The sequence below is a fragment of the Papaver somniferum genome, unplaced genomic scaffold (assembly GCF_003573695.1).
Source record: "Papaver somniferum cultivar HN1 unplaced genomic scaffold, ASM357369v1 unplaced-scaffold_107, whole genome shotgun sequence".
Lineage (NCBI taxonomy): Eukaryota > Viridiplantae > Streptophyta > Magnoliopsida > Ranunculales > Papaveraceae > Papaver > Papaver somniferum.
Genome location: NW_020619603.1, coordinates 7,320,055 through 7,343,931, shown reverse-complemented (window position 1 = coordinate 7,343,931; position 23,877 = coordinate 7,320,055). Strand labels below are relative to the sequence as shown.

The following is a 23,877-nucleotide window of genomic DNA, read 5'->3' as shown; positions in this document are numbered from 1 at the left end:
GCTTTGCAGCAGGAGCAGATCAGCAGCAACAGGTGCAGAAGCTCACAGGATTCTTGGCCTGGCACCAGCAGGAGCACCACAGCAGCACAAGAGCACCAGCAGCAGCAGGTGGTTCAGTTCAGGGCTTGCAGCAAGGCAGGGCAGCAGGTGGTTCAGTTCAGTGCAGGCAGGGTAGCAGCAACAGATTTTCAACAGCACCACAGCAGATTTCAGGCAGAGTTCAGTAAGCACCACAGCACCACAGCACCTTAGCAACAACTCAACAGGAGTTACATCAAGCAAAATCAGCAAGCAAGCATAGGAGTTACAGCAAGCAGAGTTCAGTAACAACCCAAAAGAAAGAAAGAGCAATTGCGCCGCAACCGAGTCCCCGGCAGCGGCGCCAAAAACTTGGCAGGTCCGGAAAGTGTATAGAAATTGATGCGATGGAAACGGGCCTACAGTAATACCGCAAGTGCACGGTCGTCAGTTGTAGCTCGTGCAAGTACGGGTCGATCCACAGAGATCGGGTGTATTTCGGAAATGTGTCTTAGCTAATTGGGTTCCTAGATTTGCTTTAGGCTTAGAAGCCCTTTGGAAGTTTTGGGCTTAATGTACTATTGGGTTTGAATGCCCTTTGAATGGATTGGGCTTAGTGGGTTTGTTAAACATAAAATGAACTGAGCTTGGGCTCAGTTATCTTTAAAGTGCAAATGGGCTTTGAGCCTTTGATTGAGCTTTGGGTTAAGCCCACAGTTGATTTGAATTGGGCCTTCAACCTTAACCCAAACTGGGCTTGGAGCTTTAATGGAATGGGCCTTAGTATTGGTCTTACAGTTGGGCTCAAATTGTGTTCTGGGCTTTTGGGCTTCACTGAGTTTAACTTGGGCTCAAGAATGAAGTGAGCTTTGGGCTGTAGGAACTGTACTTTGGGCTTGAGTGCACAGCAGAGCAGATGCAAGCAGAAGCAGCTGGGCTAACAACAGTGCTGCAACAAAGAATGGCAGCAGGAGAGGAAAGTAGCAGTGCAGCACAAGCAGTGCACAGGGCCAAGATAAGAAGGCAGTACTGCAACAGCAGCTACAGCAGAAGAAGCTGCAGCAGCAACAGAAGTGGTGCAGCAGAATGGAGCTGCAGCAGGAGAAGAAGAAGCAGCTACACAAGTGCTGCACAGCAGAGAATGCAACAACAGGGCAGAAGAGTAAAAGCAATAGGAAAAAGTGACAGAACACCTCAACTATAAGCAAAGAACAATGTAAATTAGCAAAGGGAAAGAACACAGCAACAACAATCAGAAATCAGTGCAAGGTGAACCAAGGCCTAAGGCCAAGGGCAGTGATGTGAAGAAAATAGCAAATGAAAGAAAGAAAACAGTGAACAATGGAATGATTCTAAACATGAAAAAGAGCAAAACAAATCAGTGAAGACAAGAGGATGAATTCAACTGATCATGCCAATTCTTCCTTACAGCAGGTAAAGGTAAGGTTCAAGTCTGCCTTTTACCTAAGGTGTTTCACCAATGGATAGTTGAATCACAACTAATGTGTCAATCCTAAGCACTAAATGTCTGACTAAAGCACAATTAGTCAAAGAATTTGACAATGTCAATAAGGTATGAGTTGTGGTAATATCACATAGTTTTATCCTAACTACAAAGCATACATGATATGCACTGTGAGAGTAAAATGTGGCTTACCTTGATTCAATTTTATCCTAGAACATTTCACACATCTAAGAATGACATGAACAAGACACTAACAGGAACAAGACACTAACAGGAACAATTGAAAATTGCACATTGCACATTAACAGTAACAAGACACTAACAGAAACAAGACACTAACAATGAACAATTGAAATTAGGCTAACCCAAATTGGGTGGAAACTTGGCTAGTCCAAGAACAAGTTTTTCATTCTCTACAGATTCCCTTTTATAGCTTACACAAAAAATCCTAATTTCACAAAACCCTAAATTTGCAGACCCTAACTTTTGGGGAAAATCGAATTCGACATACCCATGTGTAAATTGGCTTCGATCCATGCTTTGGGTATGTCCCCTCTGCTCTTCTGAAGCTTTTCCAGCCCTCAATTGTGTCTTCTCCTCGCTGTTGGTGAAACCCTAGCTTCTCACTGTTCTAGCTTGTAGCACCTAGTTAGGTGCTAGAAACGAGACTAGGGAGAGACTTGGGGTGGAGTGGTGATGGTGGAACTCAAGGTGATGGTGTGGTGGTGGTGTAGGCGACAGCGGCAGAGAGGGGAGTTGCAGTTGCAGAGCTCTGCAACTGTCGGGTGGAGGGGAAGAAAGGAAGAGGAGTGGTATGGGTCGGGTCAGGGTATAGGTATAGGCTGCTACTGTGTGAGGCGGGATATCAAATTTAGATGTTGGCGAATCTGAGATGTTGGATCATTGGATCTGAGTGGAATCGAACGGACAGATGGAAGGATGTGTGAAGCGACCGTCGGATTCTGAGGTGCAACGAAGTTAACGGCACCAGATGGAGTTAGGTACTGTAGTGTAAGGCGGAATCATCGGGAGTTGATGCACAGGCATAGGAGCGACCGTTGGATTCAACTACCATCTAATCTGAGGGCTTGGAATTTCAGCGCTGTGGTGCTCGGCAGAGACATCAAATTTTGATGCTCTATGAAGGAGCGACCGTCGGATGCTCCCGAGAACTGATCTGATGGCTGAGAACGGAGGCGCTTTTGTGTGTAAAAAATGAGGTTGTGCGCACCATTCTTTGCGGTTTCCTTGCGTAATTTCTCCCGGCTTTTCACTACTTTTCTGCTCTTTTCGCTCCACGTCTCATCCGAACTTTATTTATTACCTAAAAATGCAAAATTAAGTAAGAAAAATATTTATTCTTGAGAACAATGAAAATACAGAATATGGGATAAAATGTAGAATTACTGCACAAAAGATGAGTTAAAATGCCAACAAAAAGGGATAAATATATACAATATTTGGCACTCATCACAAACCCTAGTTTTGGCCATGCCAAACCGCGCCAAGGCATGCCATGCCACATGTGACAATGACATGCTAACCACCTCGCCGCGCCACGCCATACCGGCCTTCCCTATGCGACTACCAAAACGAAGGCCTGCAACAATCAACGACCACTTTTTAACCTAAGGTGCAGATCTTAGCCGTCCAAGGTTACCAGCTAAAGCATGGGAACCTTTGGCCCTAGTTTGGTCGCGCCTAAACAAATCCAAAACCCTAACGTTTGGCCGCGCCTAAACTAGGCTATATTAAAGCCATACTGATCATGCTTTCATGCCACTGGCTACCAAACGAAGGGTTGCAATAATCAACGGCTACCTTTCCTATTAAGATGCAAAATCTCGACCGTCGAAGGTCACCACCGAGCCGACAAGTCTCTCAAGCTCAACTTGTCATACAACAACAACGTGCTACATGTTTTCCATGAAAACACTCGAGACATCAACGCATATCACAAACTGGGGGATGCTCATTTGGTATTAGTTTGGTGGTTTACAGCGTGCGGCGTACACTACGCCTGTTATAAGAAAGTGTCATAAGGATGAGGCGGTTAGTAAAAACAGGGAGTAGTGGTGAAACGATTTCTTTGATGGAACATCAATTCCAGGCGTTACCAGTTACCACCTCCTCCCATTTATTCACCCATTTTCCATTTATTAATGAGACCAGAGTATGTTTCACTTCGACTTGTATACATAGGCATTACCTATTTCCACCGAACAACAAGTTCAGGTCAGGAGCATACAACAATCAGAAAACATTTGCTAGTTTTCCATCTGTTAGCTTCCCACTTTCTGATACAAGTCGTAGAAAACAACCACTCTTCCAGAATCAACTGTTCTGGTCTCAACACTTTCTTCGCTTCCCTCCCCAAAACCAACCCTTCTCCTTCACTTTGTGACCGAAATAAGTCTGGAACGGCCATTTCCTTGTTTAGGCCGGATTTGTACAGATTGATCTCTCGAATCTAAAGTACTCCCTTGCAGTACATTGTTTAGGGTTTAAATTCGTTTCTCACCCGCACATCCGAAATTACCAAAATCAACAGAAACCGTTTTCACCCTCAAACACCAAGATCTAAGACATGTTTAATAATATGAACCCAAAAATCTTTATTGATGAATCATATCAAAGTACAAGTTCTTAAACACAAGGAAACCCTAATCTTCTCTAAGCAAAAGCTCTCCCACTCAACTAAAATCCCCCCCTTTCATTTTACCCAAGGACCTCTATTTATATGCTAACTGACCCTAATGGTGTACAGTTCATTTTACTTCGCCACGTTATCGTGGAGGTGCCTTTCACTTCTCCCAGACCATTTTCCATAAAGTTATTCCCCTTCTTTCGCTGTCCTCACATGGGCTTGTCTGGACACCTGTCTCTTTTCTTGCTACGTAATTTATCTACTTCGTGACTTATCTTTTCAACCAAGTTAGCTTATTTCGCATATCTCCATTTCGCGGTTAGTGTCTTGTAGGGCACTCCATTGATCCTTCGTAACACATATTCCCCTAGGATATTACTTCGTGATGAGATACTATCTCGCACAAAGATGATACTTCGTCTAATAGTCAATAATGGCGACTCTGACCTGATTTGACAAGTCACTGATGAAGATTTTCGGGTTACGGTATATGATATTTTAACCGGATTCTCATGTCTTCCCTATGTCCACGTGGCGATCCATATTTTGGTATCCACATTTGTAGCTTGTTATTCAATACCAAGAAAAGAAATGAACCACAAAGGGACGGATTCATCATATCAGTATTCTGTCCACTTAACTAGAGATCAGCGGTATTCTTGCTTTTCTAGCTTCTTCGGTTCCTTCCTCACATACTATGTTTTACTTTTTTGTTTTGAAAAAAATGAAAACTGAAAATTGCTATATGACCCGCTTGATAACAGCTCTTTGACAGCTGATCATACGTGTCATGTACAGTAGCGAGAAGGTGTATTTTTCTCTTTCACCACGTCATATTTCCTTTACCACCCGGCACAGTATTAATTCCTTTCTTTAACAATAACTTCATGAATTTGATATGTATCTGCTGGATTAAAACTGATATGGTTTGATTTTTATTTTCCTTTTTATGCCTCTTCAAGATCTTTGTATTTTTTCAAACCCTAAATATAGATATTTCCTTGATTTTGAGTTTAGAAATATTGAATACTGGGTTCCATTTTTTTCTCCTTGAGTTTATGCTTATTTACTCACGAAACCAGAGAACGTAAGATGAAGATTATCATCCCTTTTTGATACCTTTTACATTTACTATGTGTTTATCAACTTTTTTGCCGTGTAAGAATATGTATTATGCTTTCAGAGATTAATTAAAATTGGATTGAAATTATAAACCTAGGTCATTAATTGATTGTTGTGATATTTAAAAAGATAATAAGAATAATTTTACTAAAGAGTGGAATTGGGCAGAAGAAATCAGAGAACTAAATAGTTCGAATTCTTTGAGAAAATCAGAGATCAATTTTTTTTCGATCATCACAATAATTAAATCCGGATTAATTTTGTATTATTTACCTTAACAAATTTGTTCTCCCATACATTAATTTGAGAAGATTCAGAAATCTTGTCATTGTATGATTTTTTTTAAAGGCAAAACTTAAATATTTGTTGCCGGTGAAGAGGCGAACACTAGGGTTTCAAGTGAGCAGTAAGATACCGATTTTTTGTTTCAGAAAAAAAAGAAAGAAAGATAAGATGTTGATTTTCCTGTGGTTTTCTTGTATGACGTGGAATCGGAGAACAGACACCTCACCCCACGATTGTACCTGCCACATGGAATTAGCGGTCAAGCAGCTGTTATCAAGTGGGTCATGTAGCAGGATGAAAACTGCACAAATATCCTACTATTAAGGGGTACAAATTTATTTGTTTGTTTTTTTGATTTATTTGTATTATGGTATCCAGGTTTGGACCAGAACTTTACTTTGGTAACCCATGCATTCTTCTAAATTAAAAGTTGGTATCTGGACTAACTAGTACGACTGTTGTCGCGGGGAAGGTCGACCGGAGAAAAATATGAAGATAGGTTTGTCAAGTGACACTTTTTCCGCGTTTTAGAAAAAGTGATATTTTCTTCCCGTTTCAGAAAAAATGATATTTCTGCCTCATTTCTAAAACAGAGCGAAGTATCACTTTTCCTGAAAACGGAGCGAAAGTATCAGTTTTCCTGAAACGGAATGTGAAAGTATCACTTTTCCAAAAACATAAAATTAGTCAATCTATAAACCAAAATATGGTTGCATAATGTGTTATGCATCCTTTGTGGTGGTTTGCATAATAGCTATGCATTCAATTTTCGAGAATTGTGCCTAAAGTGAAAGTATCAATTTTCTTGAAACGAAGGGAGTACATTAGAAACTCCTTTAATTAATCCTCGATTATTTAATAAACTCTCTTAAATAATATTTTTGGCCGGTCCTGAGTCGGGGACAACGTGCCAAATTAATAATTCGCTAAAATTATAAGATAATACATTTTTGATTACCTATGTAGACCCCATATGAAATATAAATTAATAACGCATTATATATATATACTCAATACATTAATGATTTACAAAGACTTTTTGAAAAATGATTTAATTGTATTCGGTTTTTTGCTAAAATCAATATCGCATTGAATTTCATGCATCTCTAATTTTTCATATCATTGTAAAAAAATTTGGTGGTGTTTTCTCATAGCTTATCAAAAAATTATTCAATGTGATTGCCGCTTTAATAGCTTCGTTTCGTGAAGGGGGCTATATTGTAGAATTTTCATCTTCTTCTTCCACATCTTTATCAGTTCCCATAACGCTCTCGAGTATTTCTTCATCAGTCAACAACTGTGTAACTTCATTTTCTTTCGGATATTTTTGGACATCTTCGACATTGCGATCGCCCAACTTCTTGATCAAATTTTGCAAGTTTCTAGTGATTTCACTGTATGTATGTTCATCCAAATTGCCTAAACTTGTGTTATCCGTTGATCGAAGTTTACAATGAAGAAAGCAGTTTGCAAGTGTGCTTGTACGGACATCGATAGTCCATGCTGAAATTGCACTATTTATTGCATCTAACACATTTATTTTTTATGGATTTGACGGTCCTAATTCATAGCCTTCCAAAAGACCTCTATAAAATCGACGACGATAATGCATTTTTAAAGCTCGTATAAACCCCTGCCTCACAAGGTTGAATTTCTAAAGTTGTCTTTGGTAGCAAAAAATAATAATTCACCATTTTGCAGTCCTTAAATAGTTTTTGGATGAGTAGGGAAATTATCCACAATCAGGAGAACTTTTCTTGCATCCATTAATATATAAATTATTAATTATTAATTTATCGGTTAATTAATATCTCGCTTAATTAATAAATTTTGATGGTCCTGACAGCATTAATTTATAGAGTTTCTAATGTATATCGTTTTATTAGTTGCAACGGAAAATTAGTTGATGCATAAACCAAAATATGGCTATATAGAGTATTATGTATCCTTTGTGTGGTTTGCATAATAAATATACATTTAATTTTCTAAAATTGTGGCTAAAATGATAAATACCTCCGAATTTTTCGTAAAAATCCTAAATTTAATATTGTTATTTGTACTCATTACTTAGATTTTTTTATAACCTTTCCAATGAGATAAAATTTGTAAAATTCCAATGCACGGATTTTTAAATATGTTACATTTAAGTTTGTTTTCCAATTATACCCCTAAAAAAATAGAATACATTTATAGTAATTGGACAAATTGGGAGGGATAATTGTGTCAAGTGAAAAAAACTAACCATATACACCAAATCCGATCTTTTTGTTTCAATCGATTACTTAAATTTTACCAAAAAATGACCATATAAAGGCCCTCCACGCTCCGCGCGTGCGGCTCAATTATTGAATGTCATAGACTCAGAATTTTCAGTCGACCAATTCAATAAGCCCACGCATTTGAGAAGAAAAATATTCCCTCTTGTTCGGAGAATAAAGATAGTATCACTTTTCATTTTAACCTAAAAATATGTCAAAATGGAAAAGTGTCTCTTTTCCAAAAACGGAGGAAGTAACAAACTACTCTTTTAAGAGCCTTCTCTTATCAACTATAATTGATGTTTCAATCCTTCTCATCCCAGAACTCTCCTTCAGTTTTGAAGGGTCCAGTTGGTAATAACAAGAAATCAGCAGAGACTGTTCTAGATTGCGAAATCTCACTGATCTTTCCATGTTTTCTGCCGTTAGTTCCCAATCGAATATCTTAAGGTTTTCCTTCATCCTCTCTTCATTGAAACTTTTCACCACAAGATTCGCGCCTTGCTGGTAAACCCATCTCATACTAACCTGAAAAAACATACAAATATAAGTTAAACTAAGAAGTTATATACATGTGGTTGGAAGGGGAAAATTTAACCAACCTGAGCAACAGATTTTCCTCTGGCCACAACAATCTGGTGAAGCACTTTAGAATCCATAACTGCATTGCTGCCCCATGCGGCTCCTCGGGCTCCCAAAACCGAGTATGCGGTGATCATGATATTATTCGCCTTGCAATATGCTCTCAAATTCTTTTGTTGGAAAGTCGGGCTCATCTCCACCTTAATCGTAAGCAATCAACATTGTAAAATTTCTAATGCGAACATGGGCTAAATGCTTGTCAAAAGGTAGTAATTTGAATATAGCATTAACTATCGCCAAGGTTGAACATGCCAACCACCAATTTTTATCCAAACGTTGAAGTGACTAATTTGTACTCACTTCATTTATAACTAGTGAAGCTTTTGCATGAGAAATTACTGACACCGATTTATCTAGTGAAGCCAAGGGTCTGACACTCTTCCATGGCTTCCCATACATACTTGTAGTCCATTGGAAGCATATGATCCTTTGATATTTCGTTAACAATCTTCCCTGGCTTCAAGCTTACCGGAAAGTGTATCAAGATACTCCAATTTGAGATTCCTATGTGACATAAAACAAGATGAATTAATATGAATTTGAATATTCTGAAGTTCTATATATAGATGTTTAAGAACTGTTGTGGTGCCAACGCCCATAAGCATCAGGTTCTATTTTTGCACCAAAATAGTTTTACCTCGGAGAATTCTGAAGAGCAGGGAGGACAAGATCAGCGTGAGCATCAGTGCACCAGAGCTTGGAAGTGATGAAGAGTTCATCCCGAGATCTTATCAGACCAAGTTGAAGTGCTTCAGCTATAGCTTCACCAAGACACTCTTCACTTTGGTATGCAGCAGCTGTATCGAAGTGTCTGTAATCGACCTCTATCGCTTTCAAAAACGCCAATCTCTCTCTTTCAGTTCCTTTTTCCATGGTTTCAGCTGTTCCTGTGTACACATATATCTCACTATCAGACACATGTATATAAAAAGATACGTGGAAAGCATGCAGGCCAAAACATCAAAACATGATGCGTCACGAAACAACAAATAAACCCCGAGGAGTTACTTTATCTCATCCCCAAAAGAGAAGCTAAGATCAACGGTGGAGAGAAAGTTAGCTGACACGAACTGACAGGGGCAGAAGACACTTGTCTGACACGAGCAGAACCCTCAACTACCCGCATTAAACACTCTGAGCAGTGTACGTGTCGACCAACCTGTGGAACGAGCGAGGATGCCTCTGCGGGATCAAGGGGCAAACGCAGACCTCCGCGTGATGGACGCAAGGACACAAGAAGATAAGGTTCCAACGGTCTTCAAAGATGGGTCCCACATTCTAACCTTATAAATACCCCATCTCCACCAAGAGGAAGGGGGATCGGAAAAATCAGGAAGAGAAGGAGAGAGAGAGAGATTGCAAGGGTAAGTTAATCACTTAGAAGAGAGAAACATGTAAACCCAAAAGTCATTCGACTATTCGTGTAACCGTGAAGAACATAGTAAAACAACGAACCCCGTGGATGTAGGCCTTAGTGCTGAACCACGTAAACCTTGGTCTTATTTACATTTCGGCACTTTTCATTTATTTAGCTCCATGGATGTTTACTTATATGTTTTGTTTTCCTTAATACTTATATCCCATGCGCAAACGCCTCGCATGGAGTTGTTAGATGAGGCCATGATAAACCCGAAGGTTTTGAGCCAATGAATCAACACCAGGATATCATCATCACAATCTCTTTAAATGATAATAATTGATTGTGAGCGTTCGGACCCCCTCGTGGTTTGTGTGCTCACAATTTGGCGCTAGAAACAGGGACTTCGTCCTGGTAAAAGATTTATCTTGTCCTGTGATTTCATTTTAAATTGGCATATGATTGCTCTGATTTATCAGCTCGGACCGTATAGATCATTCGTTAACTGTATTATGTTCAAAAACCCACCTTTTATCTTCGATAAGAGTTATTGTTCTAATCCGCGGATTTACAATTTTCGTAGTTTTTATACTAAGGATCTCCTTTAATAAAACTTTAACCCGTATATTATAACTTGCGTGTATTAATTCTCTCCTGGAAGATTGTATTTCGCCAACTAACCCGCTTCACGCGGATATTCCCGTTTTTGTTGTTTGAAATAACTTATGCAGAAAGAACGTATTGTGAGTAAAGAAGGCAAGTTTCGGCGAGATTTCATTATCAACAAAAGGGCACGTGATGGAAAAGACGCAGGAAGCAGGAAAATCCAAAGCTTTGTGAAAAGAAACACCCAGGACAACCCCGGTCATCACCCGAAGCAAGCAGAAAGGAGATAAAGCTAAAATGACCAATCGAAGGCAAGATACTGCGGAAATCACTTCACCTATGAACGCTAATTCAGTTGCAGCGGCGTCTCTCAGAGCAACAGTGACAAAGTACGGGGAGGCTGCGGTAGTCCCGAAGGCTGCGGAGGCTAGCAATACCTTCGCCATGAGTCAACTTAATCAACCAAGAGAAAGGGTGGATGAATCCAGAACATTCCAACCTGCGCACCTTCTAACTTTTGGAATGCCACCAACAAATGATCAAAATCAAACCATACCGGCGGCTCTAGCACCGCAGAGGGGCGCTCACCCCAATTTGGAAATACCAGCAACCGAAGCTGAACCCTTCCACCTTTAGTACAGACCATGGAGGAGGGCGGCACCATGGCTGTAGTAGCACGCGCTGGGACTCCCAATCAGGGGTCCAACCAATCACACCGACTAATGGCTGAGCTTGAGGAACTGAGGAAGAGCCAGCAGGTTTACGCAGAAGCTGTAGCCCTGTTGCCCAGAGAAAATCAAGATTTAAAGGAGCGGATTGCTCTAAGCACGAAGACCAGCCAACAACTTGATGAAGCAAGCTCCAAAGCACCAGAGCCAAACCGAGACTGTAGAATCGTCATAGCGGCTAATGAAGACGCGACAAGGGGACCTAGCGTATCCAACCCGGATTATGACGATGGAGAGTCAGACGGTAATGAGCCGAAGAATTTAGAGCACCAACGCGCAATGGAGGAACTACGAAATGAGATGATGGCCGAGATCAGGCAATTAAAAAATAAACAAGGCGGGGGGAGGTTAGAAGAGGTCATGAGAGAAGCTAACTCCACGCCCTTAACTCATCGCTTGGCCAACACCCCTATTCCACTGAAATGCCCTGTCCCAACGTTCGAATGCTATGATGGATCCAGCGACCCTGCTGCACATATTCGGTACTACAACCGTGTCTTAGCTAGATGGGGTCAAAACGACGCCGTACTCTGCAGATACTTCCCGTCAAGCCTGAAGGGATCGGCGTTATCATGGTTCGATAATCTGCCACCAAACTCCATCCACTCATACGACCAAATCGCAGAGAAATTCTTAAGAACATACATGTACAACAAGACTGTAAACACCGGAATGGATAAGCTCTTTTCACTAGCAATTGGCTACAAGGAAACCACGAGGGAGTACACTAACAGATGGCACAAGATCTTCCAAGCCATAGGGAGCGTGGACCCAGTGGTAAGCATCAATTGCTATAAATGGGGCTTAGACCGAATGAGTCCCCTATTTGTTGAAATTCATGGGAGCGTGCCCAAGACAGAGGGAGATCTTCGAATAATTATCGAAAAGCACGCTCGACTTGAAGAAATTCAACAGGAAAACCCGAGGGCATATCCGCAGAGGTCTCACCGCACCAATTCAGCGGAACAAACCAATGGGGCCAAAAGGAGTTGCTCAGGGGAGATACCTCACGAAGATAGGAAGGAACGAAGGGATGAACGAAGAACAGGTGACCGAAAATTCGAAGATCAAGTTTACACGAAACTCAACGCTAGCTATGCTCGTATCCTACGAGAGATCAAAGGGAGGGAAAACTTAGAGTGGCCATGGTCTAAGGGAAAGCAGCCCCCGAGATCCGAGAAGTCTAAAGATTACTGTGAATATCACTGTTTCAACGGACACCAGACCGAAAAGTGCAAGAACCTTAACATAATGATCCAAAAATTAATTGATGCGGGAGAGCTCAAACATTACATACGAAAGGATGTTACCGAGGACAGATCCAAGCGAACCAAACCAGTCCAACTTCCGGAAGGAAACCGAACAATCAACACCATCTCGTGTTCCGAAGCCACAGGACCCTCACTCACAGCGCAGATTGGAAAAAGGTTACAGAAGCAATTCGAAGACCGCTGCGAGTTATATAAGGTCGATGGGATAGCGGTGGACGAACACGAAGAATGAATGGAATCTCCTATCATCTTCGATGCCGAGGATATCGAAGAAGATATGGAAGACCATAACAATCCCTTGGTCCTAACACTACCAGTAGCTGGATGTAACCTCAAAAAGATCCTCATAGACGGGGGAAGGTCTGTAAACGTCCTATTCTATGATGCATTCAAACGGATGAAGCTCCATGATGAACAGTTAATGACCTCTTATCACACCATATACGGATTCAATGGAGCATCCACGAAGCCCTTGAGATACATCGTGTTGCAGGTTAACGCAGGTCCCATGAAACTGGAAACCCGATTCAGTGTGGTGGACACCCCTTCCCCCTACAACGCTATTATTGGACGAAAATGGATACATAAGATCAAAGGAGTTGCAGCAACATACCACCAATATCTCAGATTTCCAACACCTGAGGGAATAATGGAGATCAAGGGAGATCGGATCACTACGCGAGAGTTCCAGGCCACTCAGGATCATATCAACAATGAGCAAGAAGAGCAGCGAAAAATCCGAAGATTAAAACATCAAGAAACCGCGAAAGAGAAGGCCGTAGACCTGTTCCTTAAGGAAACTACAGGAAAGGGATTGACGAAAGATGGTAACGTCCAAAGCACAGAAACAAGTACCTCAACAACCAGCGAAGAACAGAAACACGCTAAATAGCAATTAAAGAGCGTCCCAGTCCTCGGAAACCCGAAGCCTGTGTTCACACCAGTAGAACCCGTAAAGGAAATCAATATAGGAACGGAAGAAGACCCGAAGATGATCAAAATCGGGACCATAATGGACGAAGGAAGAGAACATTCCTTAACCAAATTACTTAAGGAATATGCGGATGTATTCGCCTGGAAGTTAGGAGATATGTCGGGGATTGACCCAAAAGTAATCCAACATGAACTACGCATCAAACCGGGCACGCCCCCGTTCAGGCAGAAAATACGAAAAGTGGCTCAAGAGTATCATGAGGCAGTAGAAACAGAACTTCGGAAGCTACTAGACGCAGGATTTATCAAGGAAGTCAAGTATCCTACGTGGATCTCCAACATGGTCATTGTTCCTAAGAAAAATGGAGGGGTTAGAATATGCATCGACTTTACTAATCTCAACAAGGCATATCCAAAAGACAGCTATCCCCTACCGAGCATAGACCAGCTGGTAGAAGCAGTAGAAGGATACGAAGAACTATCATTCATGGATGGACATTCTGGCTACAACCAAGTAGCCCTGGAAGAAGAAGATCAGCCACACACAGCGTTCTATACCCCACATGGCCTTTATTGCTATACCAGAATGCCTTTCGGACTTCGAAACGTAGGGGAAACATACCAAAGGATGGTCGATGCTATCTTCAAGCCATGGATTGGAGGAACCCTAGAAGTCTACGTGGACGACATGCTCGTCAAAAGAAAGCTGCGTAAAAATCACCACCAGGACCTGAGGAATATCTTCGAAGCAATGAGACAACATCAAATGAAAGTGAATCCGGAGAAATGTACTTTCGGTGTCACCTCGGGGAAGTTCCTCGGGTATCTGGTAACAAAAAGGGGCATCGAGGTATACCCAGCAAAGATTCAAGCCATAGTAGAGATGTCGTCCCCAAAGAATCTAAAGGAAGTGCAGAAGCTCAATTGGTCTATAGCAGCGTTGGGAGATTTATTGCACGGTCTTCGGACAAATGCAAACATTTCTTCAATATTCTCAAAAAAGGGAGCAGGTTCGAATGGACCGCTGAATGCGAGGAAGCATTCCAAAAAATCAAAGAACATCTAGCCTCAATCCCGATCCTGCAGAAGCCAGACCCTGATGAGGTTTTGGCACTATACATAGCAGCAACGGAGGACGCAGTCAGCGCGGTATTAGTCAAAACCAATACAAAGGTAGAACAGCCTATCTATTACGTCAGCAAGACCCTCAATTCTGCGGAAAGAAATTATACTAAGATTGAACAACTCATCCTCGCACTGGTATGGGCTACCCAAAAACTGAGAACCTACTTCCTAACTCACCTCGTCAGGGTACCATGCAAAGCACCATTGGAAGCAGTCCTCAAAAGCACGGGAAAAGTGGGCCGAATAGCCAAATGGAACACCCATCTGGACCAATTCAACATCATTCATGAAATTCAACATTCTCAGAAGTCCCAAGTTCTGGAAGATTTCTTAGCAGACCTCCCCCTTGACAACGACAAAGAGATTAAGAGAATACCAGAAGCCGAGGAAGAAATCAAGGATCCAATGGATATCCTCGAACCTGCGAGTCAAAGACAATGGGAAGTCTTTGTCGACGGATCTAAAAATAAGGAAGGAGCAGGAATAGGCTCATTATCACCCCAACTGGAGAAAGGATTATACAGGCACTTAGATTAGAATTCAAAGAGCATACCAACAACATTGTTGAATACGAAGCTGTCGTACACGCCCTACATATAATAATAGAGATGGGGGTAACCGATGTAAGGATGACAAGTGATTCACAGCTTGTCATACGGAAAATAGGGCTCGAGTATAATGTGTACGATGACACCCTCTCAGCTTACATGGCCTTGGTCCAAACATTGGCATCACAAATCCCGAACATTAAGTTCCGGCACTTATGCAGAAGGGACCTCAGGCACGCGGATGCCCAAGAATATATATCATCCATGCTGAGGGATAAAAATGCCGAAGCTATTAAAATAGCAAGGGTATACGATCCTTCGATTGCATCTCAATTCTCCTTCGCTACCAATCAAGATACGGTGGAAGAAAATATCGAAGACCAGGTAGGAGAAGACATCCATAATGACTTTGACGAAGAGGATATCCTGTCAAGAGCAAATCAAGACGAAGACTTCAGCAACGAAGATGACTGGAGGGTGAAAATAAATGCCTTTCTCGAAAAAGGAAGCTTACCTGCGGATCAGAAACAAGCTAGGAAGATACTCTCCAAAGTGGGAAGATATGATCTTCGGGATGGGGTCCTTTATAGGAAATCCTTCCTTGGACCATTACTACGTTGCTTGTCCCGGAAAGAGGGGCATCGAATTCTAAATGATATCCATTATGGTGACGCGGCGAATCATAGCGGAATGAGATAACTAGCTGACAAAGCAAAAACGCAAGGATATTACTGGCCGACAATGATACAAGATGCCGCGAGGATGTCCCGACGATGTGAAGAATGTCAGCGCTTCGCAAAAAAGATCCACGCGCCGGCAACAATGTTAAACTCCGTCGATAGACCGTGGCCATTTGCAAAATGGGGCGTAGACATCGTCGGGCCTTTCATCGAAGGATCAGGGAAGAGACGATTTTTTATAGTAGCCACGGACTACTTCAGTAAATGGGTGGAGGCTAAGGCCTTGGCCAGGATCAGAGACGCGGATGTGTTTACTTTCATATTCCAGAACATCATTTGCAGATTTGGTATACCCGCTGAAATTGTATCTGATAACGGCAAGCAATTACAGGGAAAAAATATAGACATGCTCTTCGATACTTTCAAAATAAGAAAGAACAAGTCCACCCCCATATACCCCCAAAGAAACGGACAAGCGGAAGCTACCAACAAGACCCTCGCCCTTATACTCAAAAAACAATTAGACGAGCATAAGGGAAGATGGTGCGAACAACTGCACAATGTGTTATGGGCATACAGGACAACACGAAGATCCGCCACCGGGGAATCCCCGTTTCTTCTAACTTATGGAGCTGAAGCAGTCATACCTACGGAAATCCTCATGCCAACCACGAAGACCGAAGCTTGGGAGAAAAACCTCACAACAGATATGATGTTAGAAAGGTTGGACGACTTGGAAGGAAGAAGGGAAGTAGCATTACAAAAGATGGAAAATTATCAACGAAGACTAGCAAGGGAGTACAACAAAAAGGTAAAGCTGCGGAATTTTGTAGAGGGGCAGTATGTGTTGAGAACCATCCCACGGTATCAGCAAGAAAAGAAATGGGGAAAGTTAGCACCCACGTGGGGAGGACCTTTTATAATACACTACGTTGCGGGTAACGGTTCCTACTACCTTCGTAATCTAAAAGGCGAAGTCCTACGGCATCCTTGGAATGCTAAGTGGCTCAAACCATACTTCCCATAGGAGCAACGCAGATTTGAATCTGCTTGGAGTGTACCAGAAGAAGAAGGGAGCCTGACCGCTCCACATGTTTCTATCTCTGGAAGAGGAATTGCAGGCCTCAACTTATCAATCAAACAAGCTTTCAAATTATCAAGTCAGCGGAATCTACCGACAATATTGGGGAAAGTAGTTAATCTACAATCTCTCAGGGCTCCCCCATTAGTGTCCATAAGTGTAGGACCAGGGGGAAGGCACCCAGAGAGATACCCAACCAATCTTAAGGCAACGGGTCGACGTAATGGGTGTGTAAATATTTTAATCCCATATCCTAGAACGTTGCCCCGTCCCCCACCGTCTGGGAATCCTCTGGCCCAGGATTCGCCAGCGGGGTGACAGGTCTCAAGACGATCACGAAGGTACCTTCCTTCAGTATCGCACCCAAACACTTAAAAACTTTTGTTTTGTTTTTTCACAAATGCTTAAAATAAAAACAAACCAACATTGCAGGTATATCAAGAAGAGGATTCATTTCATAATGGATGATTACAAGAGGTGAAAGACCAATTCAAGGATAAACATCAAAAAATATTCCTTTTACAGGATATCAGCAAAAAATATTCTTGTTACATGATTACAAAAAGGGAAGGATAAGGATGTCGCGGACCCTACAAAATGATGCGGTCTCTACCTAGATTGCTGCCCCATCGGCATGATTATTCCGAAGACTTGAAGGGACACTCCCACCAGAAGAGGGTCCCGAGGAGCCGGACAAGGCAGAAGGAACGGGACGACGAGGATAGTTCTTCACGAGACCATGCTCGTTCTTTAAGCCAAGTTCTATCCTCTCCAGCATCTTGTTCGTCTCCTCGGCCAATTGACAACGAGCCTTGTGCTTAATAACTGTTGTCCGCTGTTGGGCTTGGGATAATAACGAAGATAGCCGATTCACTTCTCTAGAAGCAGCACCAATGGCCTCCTCGCGGGTTGCTGCTAAATTCTTGAAGTGATTGGTCTGTTCTTCCTACTGCGCTAAGGAAGATTGAGCCTTTTCAAGTTTTTCATTTGTGACGCGAAGGCGTCCCTCGAGCTCTGAAAAAGACAACACCACGGAGTTAGCGTAGAAAAAAAACATGGTAACACTCGATGAAATGGGATTATACCTTCGACACAAGCCGAAGCCTCTTCATACTCATTAACAACCGCATCTCGCGCTTCATCAAGATGATCATATTCCGCGGATAATTTCTTATAGTCTAGTTGAAGGTTGGTGAGAGTAAATTGACAGGAATCTAATTCTACCTGCTTCATCGAGTCCATATGACGAAGGTGGTCGACCTATTTATTTATCTCTGAGACCCCTTTGCTAAGTCTGTACATGCACACTTCAAGATTTCTCTCAGACTCAACATGACGAGCTACGTCGGCACGGGACGCGGCAAGAGCGTTGCTGAGAGCGTAGACTTTGGCACGAGCATCATCTCTTTCTCTGGCAAGACAGAGCATATTATCCTGGACCCCTGAAAGAGGAATGGATCGAGCCGTCTGTAATTCTTCTTCCAGCAGCTGAATCCTAGATTCCAATAAGGAAGTACGCTCACGGACTTCCCGCAGATTATCACGTGTCCACAGCAGTGTGCCATTAAATAAAGCACGATCATGGTTGTACAGATTTTGCATGTCGACCATCTGAACATGCCGCGCGCGCCATACCTCAGCCCGAGCATCCCATTTCTTGGCTTCATTCTTAATTTTCTCAACCAGATCTCTAATACGAGATTTTTGCCGAGCTCTTTCGTTTCGAAGCCATATCATCTCGGGGACACCACCCACTGGAGATAGGGTGGGGAGACTCAGATAGAACAACTAAGAAATAGAAGAATGACGACATACTGCGAGGGAAAAGAACCAAACCTGTGAAAGTTGAAACTTGGCTGCGAGTTTTCTCTAACTCAGCGCGCACAGCAACAAGCTCTGAACGAAGACCGGCCTCTGCTTCACCCAGCTTTTCTTTCTCCTTAAGGCTTTTCTTCAGTTCTTCTATTTCCACCTCAGCCGCAGATAATTCCTTTTCCCTGTGACGAAGCTTAGCCTCGAGCTTCAGAGATTTCGCTTTGAAGAACTGATACAGCACGTGGTTACAATGCTCACTCCTCATCATCTACACATCAAGATGACAAAACGTTATTTCACCGAAGCATTTGATCGCCACGAAAAAGTATATACGAAAATTTACCTCCAACACACGCTGCTGCGGAAAGCCATATTGATACCCGTCGGCGATGTCCATCATATCGGCAACGGAAGTAGGAGGCTCCGGCACAAGGGTAGCTTCGGGAACACTCGACTTTTTTCCCCAGGCTTCAGACACCCGCGCCCTAGAAGACATCTCCATCATGCGACGGGTATACGCGGTTGATTCCTTTTCCCCAGCAACAACAGGGGCGGGATGAGAGACAAATAGAAGATTCTTTTCCTTGAACCAATCCATGATGGCGTCCTCACCCTCAGACGTCGGCGACTGTGGAAGATTATCAGCAGGCGCATCGATGACCGATTTCCCCTTCTCTGACATGACCCCCTCAGCACAAATGTTGGCATGCTCCTCCGCGCCTACATGCGCAGCATGCTCCTCCGCACCACCATCTTCTACAGTAGCGTCTCCATTACCATCACCACCAAGAACATCCCAATCATCATTGGGGGAAAGTAAAGAGAAGTCCTCGGGAAAATCGAGGGCTTCGTCAAAGAACTCCCCCGTGGAGTACATCCGATCAAAAGAAAATTCTTGAGAAGCGGGAAGGGTATCCGCGGCATCACCAGCAGGGACGGAAACATCCCCGATAACAACGTCATCAGTCACCACGGATTTGTTCCTTCCTTCATCACCAACATGACCAGCGAAGACCTCTTCTTCGACATTGATAGGGGAGGTACCAGTACGTTCCTCCCCATCTGTAATCTCATCCTCAGCAAACTCTTCGTTCACTGGACTAGTAACTTCTTCTTGGGCTTCAGCCTCGCCCATCACAATAGTAGAAGACTACTTCGGCCTAAAAAGAATTATTTTTCCCGACTGGTGAAGTTCTAAAATAGAAGCGCAGCTAGAACCCGCGTACCTGAGAAGTTGAGGTATTCTTCGGTGGAAGTATAGCACCAGAACCTTCCTCCTCGTTTCCCTCTACGACGTCAAGGGCATAAGGAAAATTCATACCCGCAAAGTTCAGACGCCAGGGACAGAAATCTCCATAGCGAGAAGGAGGAGACTCGCGTGGCTTACTACTCTCGGTAGGCCTCCAACCGCGGGGACCAGGAATCCAACCGTAAGCCCACGGACCAACTATCTCGATAACGGTGGCGTGCCACTCGTAGTCATGATCGCGCTTGATCCTCTCTCGCGCGGGGAAGAGTTTCCGACGACTAGACCCCTCCGTGCTAGGAACATACTTCAGCTTGGCATCGCTGACCTCATTCAACAGACGAATCTCGCCCCGAGGAGCAGGGAGATTCCGAAGGCTGACACTCCACGGCTTGCGATTCCTACTATTAACGTAATCACCGAAGGAGTTATTGAAATTCTCAGGAGTATACCATTCCTTCTCCATGGGATTGGGGACGTAGCAAGTCATTGACGTTTCCCCCTTACTCCGCAGATAGCATTCCTTCAGGGCGCGGAGGTAATTCCCTGATAGTTGGGATATGGAACGGAAGTGAGTGTTGGTGGAAGAGCCTTCACGAGTAGCGAGCACGTCATAGTAGAAGGAATCCCCTGATTTGTACAACGGCAGCATAAGACCAGCTTCGAATGCTCCAACCGTCGTTAACAGATGAAATTCATCGAACTCATACTTTGAGATAAGCTCATAAGTAATATCATCCTCAGGGGCATAGAAACGAACCCCGAAGGCTTGAAGCTCATGCTTTTCCTTGAATATTTCGAGATCAATATGCTTGAAGGTTACTTTTTTCCTACTAACCGAGACACTGCGTATCAAGGGGGCAGTCTCATCCTCCTCGGCGGGGCCAGATGAACTAATGAACGCTTCAGAAGCTTTTCTCTTCACAGGGGGATTCTTTGAAGATTCAGCCCTCGGAGCTACACCCTTCGTATTCTTCCCTTTAAAAGTTGGAGGAGACCGCAGATGATGCTCGGGCACTAACGAACGTAGAGGAGGAATGTCAAAAGAAACAACACGAGGCGGAGCCTGCGTACTCCTAGTATCATCACGAGGACGAGCCGCTGCGCGATCGAAAACTCTTCGGGAACCAAACGGAATTGTCGGAGGAATCTCTTCCCTAGAGGACGAGGCCTTCGCTCCAGAAGAAACTCGACTCCGACGAACATCATCTTGAGACTCTCTACGCGGAGGAGATCTCGATAGCCCAGAATCAGGAGTCTGATAAGTAAGCCGCGGACGGTCAGACATGGCTGCGAAAAGATTAAAATCAAGAACAAGTTACACACAATCAAAAACATTACCAAAGATCAAAAGACCACATCCATAGCAATACACACACGATAACGCAGAAACCCTAAAATTAGTATACATGCTCAAAATTTCATAAAATTCATACCCGCGAAATAGTGGCTTCCTTAATTTAAGATGAAGAACAGGGGCAAACTAGTATGCAAGCATCAGTAGAAGTTCTTCATCACAAACAAGGAACAACAGTAGCAGAGAATTTACAAATCGACACAGCGTGAAACAGTGGAAATAAAAAAAAGAAAAACTTACCGGCAAAAACAGCAGTAGAAGAAACAAACAGGGGAAGCGGGCATGATTAATGCTAAGGTGGAGAGAATTTAAGATCACAGGTTCAATGAAGACTGGCAGAGAATTTAAGATCACAGGTTCAATGAAGATTGACAGAGAATTTAAGGTCACAGGTTCAATGAAGACAGACAGAGAATTTAAGGGCTGAAAAAAAGAATGAAAACTGAGAGAGCGTTTAGGAAGAATGAAATTAAAGCTTGTTTCTATCCTTAAAATACCCGAAAGAAAGAGAAGGAAATTAAGGGAGTAATGGGAAACGTGCCCGTTACATAAGCAGTTAATGCACGAATAAAAGACGTGCCCAAGTATCTAGGAGAAGTTATTAGGAGTGAGAAGAATATGCGACGATAGTTTTTCTTCAAGGCACCCATTAGTCATTCAAGCCCGAAGAAAAGGGGCAAATTGTGTACACATATATCTCACTATCAGACACATGTATATAAAAAGATACGTGGAAAGCATGCAGGCCAAAACATCAAAACATGATGCGTCACGAAACACCAAATAAACCCCGAGGAGTTACTTTATCTCATCCCCAAAAGAGAAGCTAAGATCAACGGTGGAGAGAAAGTTACCTGACACGAACTGACAGGGGCAGAAGACACTTGTCTGACACGAGCAGACCCCTCAACTACCCGCATTAAACACTCTGAGCAGTGTACGTGTCGACCAACCTGTGGAACGAGCGAGGATGCCTCTGCGGGATCAAGGGGCAAACGCAGACCTCCGCGTGATGAACGCACGGACACAAGAATATAAGGTTCCAACGGTCTTCAGAGATGGGTCCCACATTCTAACCTTATAAATACCCCGTCTCCACCAAGAGGAAGGGAGATCGGAAAAATCAGGAAGAGAAGGAGAGAGAGAGAGAGAGAGATTGCAAGGGTAAGTTAATCACTTAGAAGAGAGAAACATGTAAACCCAAAAGTCATTCGACTATTCGTGTAACCGTGAAGAACATAGTAAAACAACAAACCCCGTGGATGTAGGCCTTAGTGCTGAACCACGTAAACCTTGGTCTTATTTACATTTCAGCACTTTACATTTATTTAGCTCCATGGATGTCTACTTATATGTTTTGTTTTCCTTAATACTTATATCCCATGCGCAAACGCCTTGCATGGAGTTGTTAGATGAGGCCATGATAAACCCGAAGGTTTTGAGCCAATGAATCAACACCAGGATATCATCATTACAATCTCTTTGGATGATAATGATTGATTGTGAGCGTTCGGACCCCCTCGCGGTTTGTGTGCTCACAATTTGGCGCTAGAAACAGGGACTTCGTCCCGGTAAAAGATTTATCTTGTCCTGTGATTTCATTTTAAATTGGCATATGATTGCTCTGATTTATCAGCTCGGACCGTATAGATCATTCGTTAACTGTATTATGTTCAAAAACCCACCTTTTATCTTCGATAAGAGTTATTGTTCTAATCCGCGGATTTACAATTTTCGTAGTTTTTATACTAAGGATCTCCTTTAATAAAACTTTAACCCGTATATTATAACTTGCGTGTATTAATTCTCTCCTGGAAGATTGTATTTCGCCAACTAACCCGCTTCACGCGGATATTCCCGTTTTTGTTGTTTGAAATAACTTATGCAGAAAGAACGTATTGTGAGTAAAGAAGGCAAGTTTCGGCGAGATTTCATTATCAACAAAAGGGCACGTGATGGAAAAGACGCAGGAAGCAGGAAAATCCAAAGCTTTGTCAAAAGAAACACCCAGGACAACCCCGATCATCACCCGAAGCAAGCAGAAAGGAGATAAAGCTAAAATGACCAATCGAAGGCAAGATACTGCGGAAATCACTTCACCTATGAACGCTAATTCAGTTGCAGCGGCGGCTCTCAGAGCAGCAACGATAAAGTACGGGGAGGCTGCGGTAGTCCCGAAGGCTGCGGAGGCTAGCAATACCTTCGCCATGAGTCAACTTAATCAACCAAGAGAAAGGGTGGATGAATCCAGAACATTCCAACCCGCGCACCTTCTAACTTTTGGAATGCCGCTAACAAATAATCAGAATCAAACCATACCGGCGGCTCTGGCACCGCAGAGGGGCGCTCACTCCAATTTGGAAACACCAGCAACCGAAGCTGAACCCCTGCCACCTTTAGTACAGACCATGGAGGAGGGCGGCACCACGGCTGTAGCGGCACGCGCTGGGACTCCCAATCAGGGGTCCAACCAATCACACCGACTAATGGCTGAGCTTGAGGAACTGAGGAAGAGCCAGCAGGTTTACGCAGAAGCTGTAGCTCTGTTGGCCAGAGAAAATCAAGATTTAAAGGAGCGGATTGCTCTAAGCACGAAGACCATCCAACAACTTGATGAAGCAAGCTCCAAAGCACCAGAGCCAAACCAAGACTGTAGAGTCGTCCTAGCGGCTAATGAAGACGCGACAAGGAGA

The 23,877-nt window shown here is 43.1% G+C and overlaps 1 pseudogene; it reads right to left on the bottom strand.

Moving 5' to 3' along the window:
* Window positions 1–8,042: 8,042 nt before the first annotated feature.
* Window positions 8,043–23,877, bottom strand: part of LOC113327659 — a 39,967-nt pseudogene continuing 24,132 nt past the window's right edge.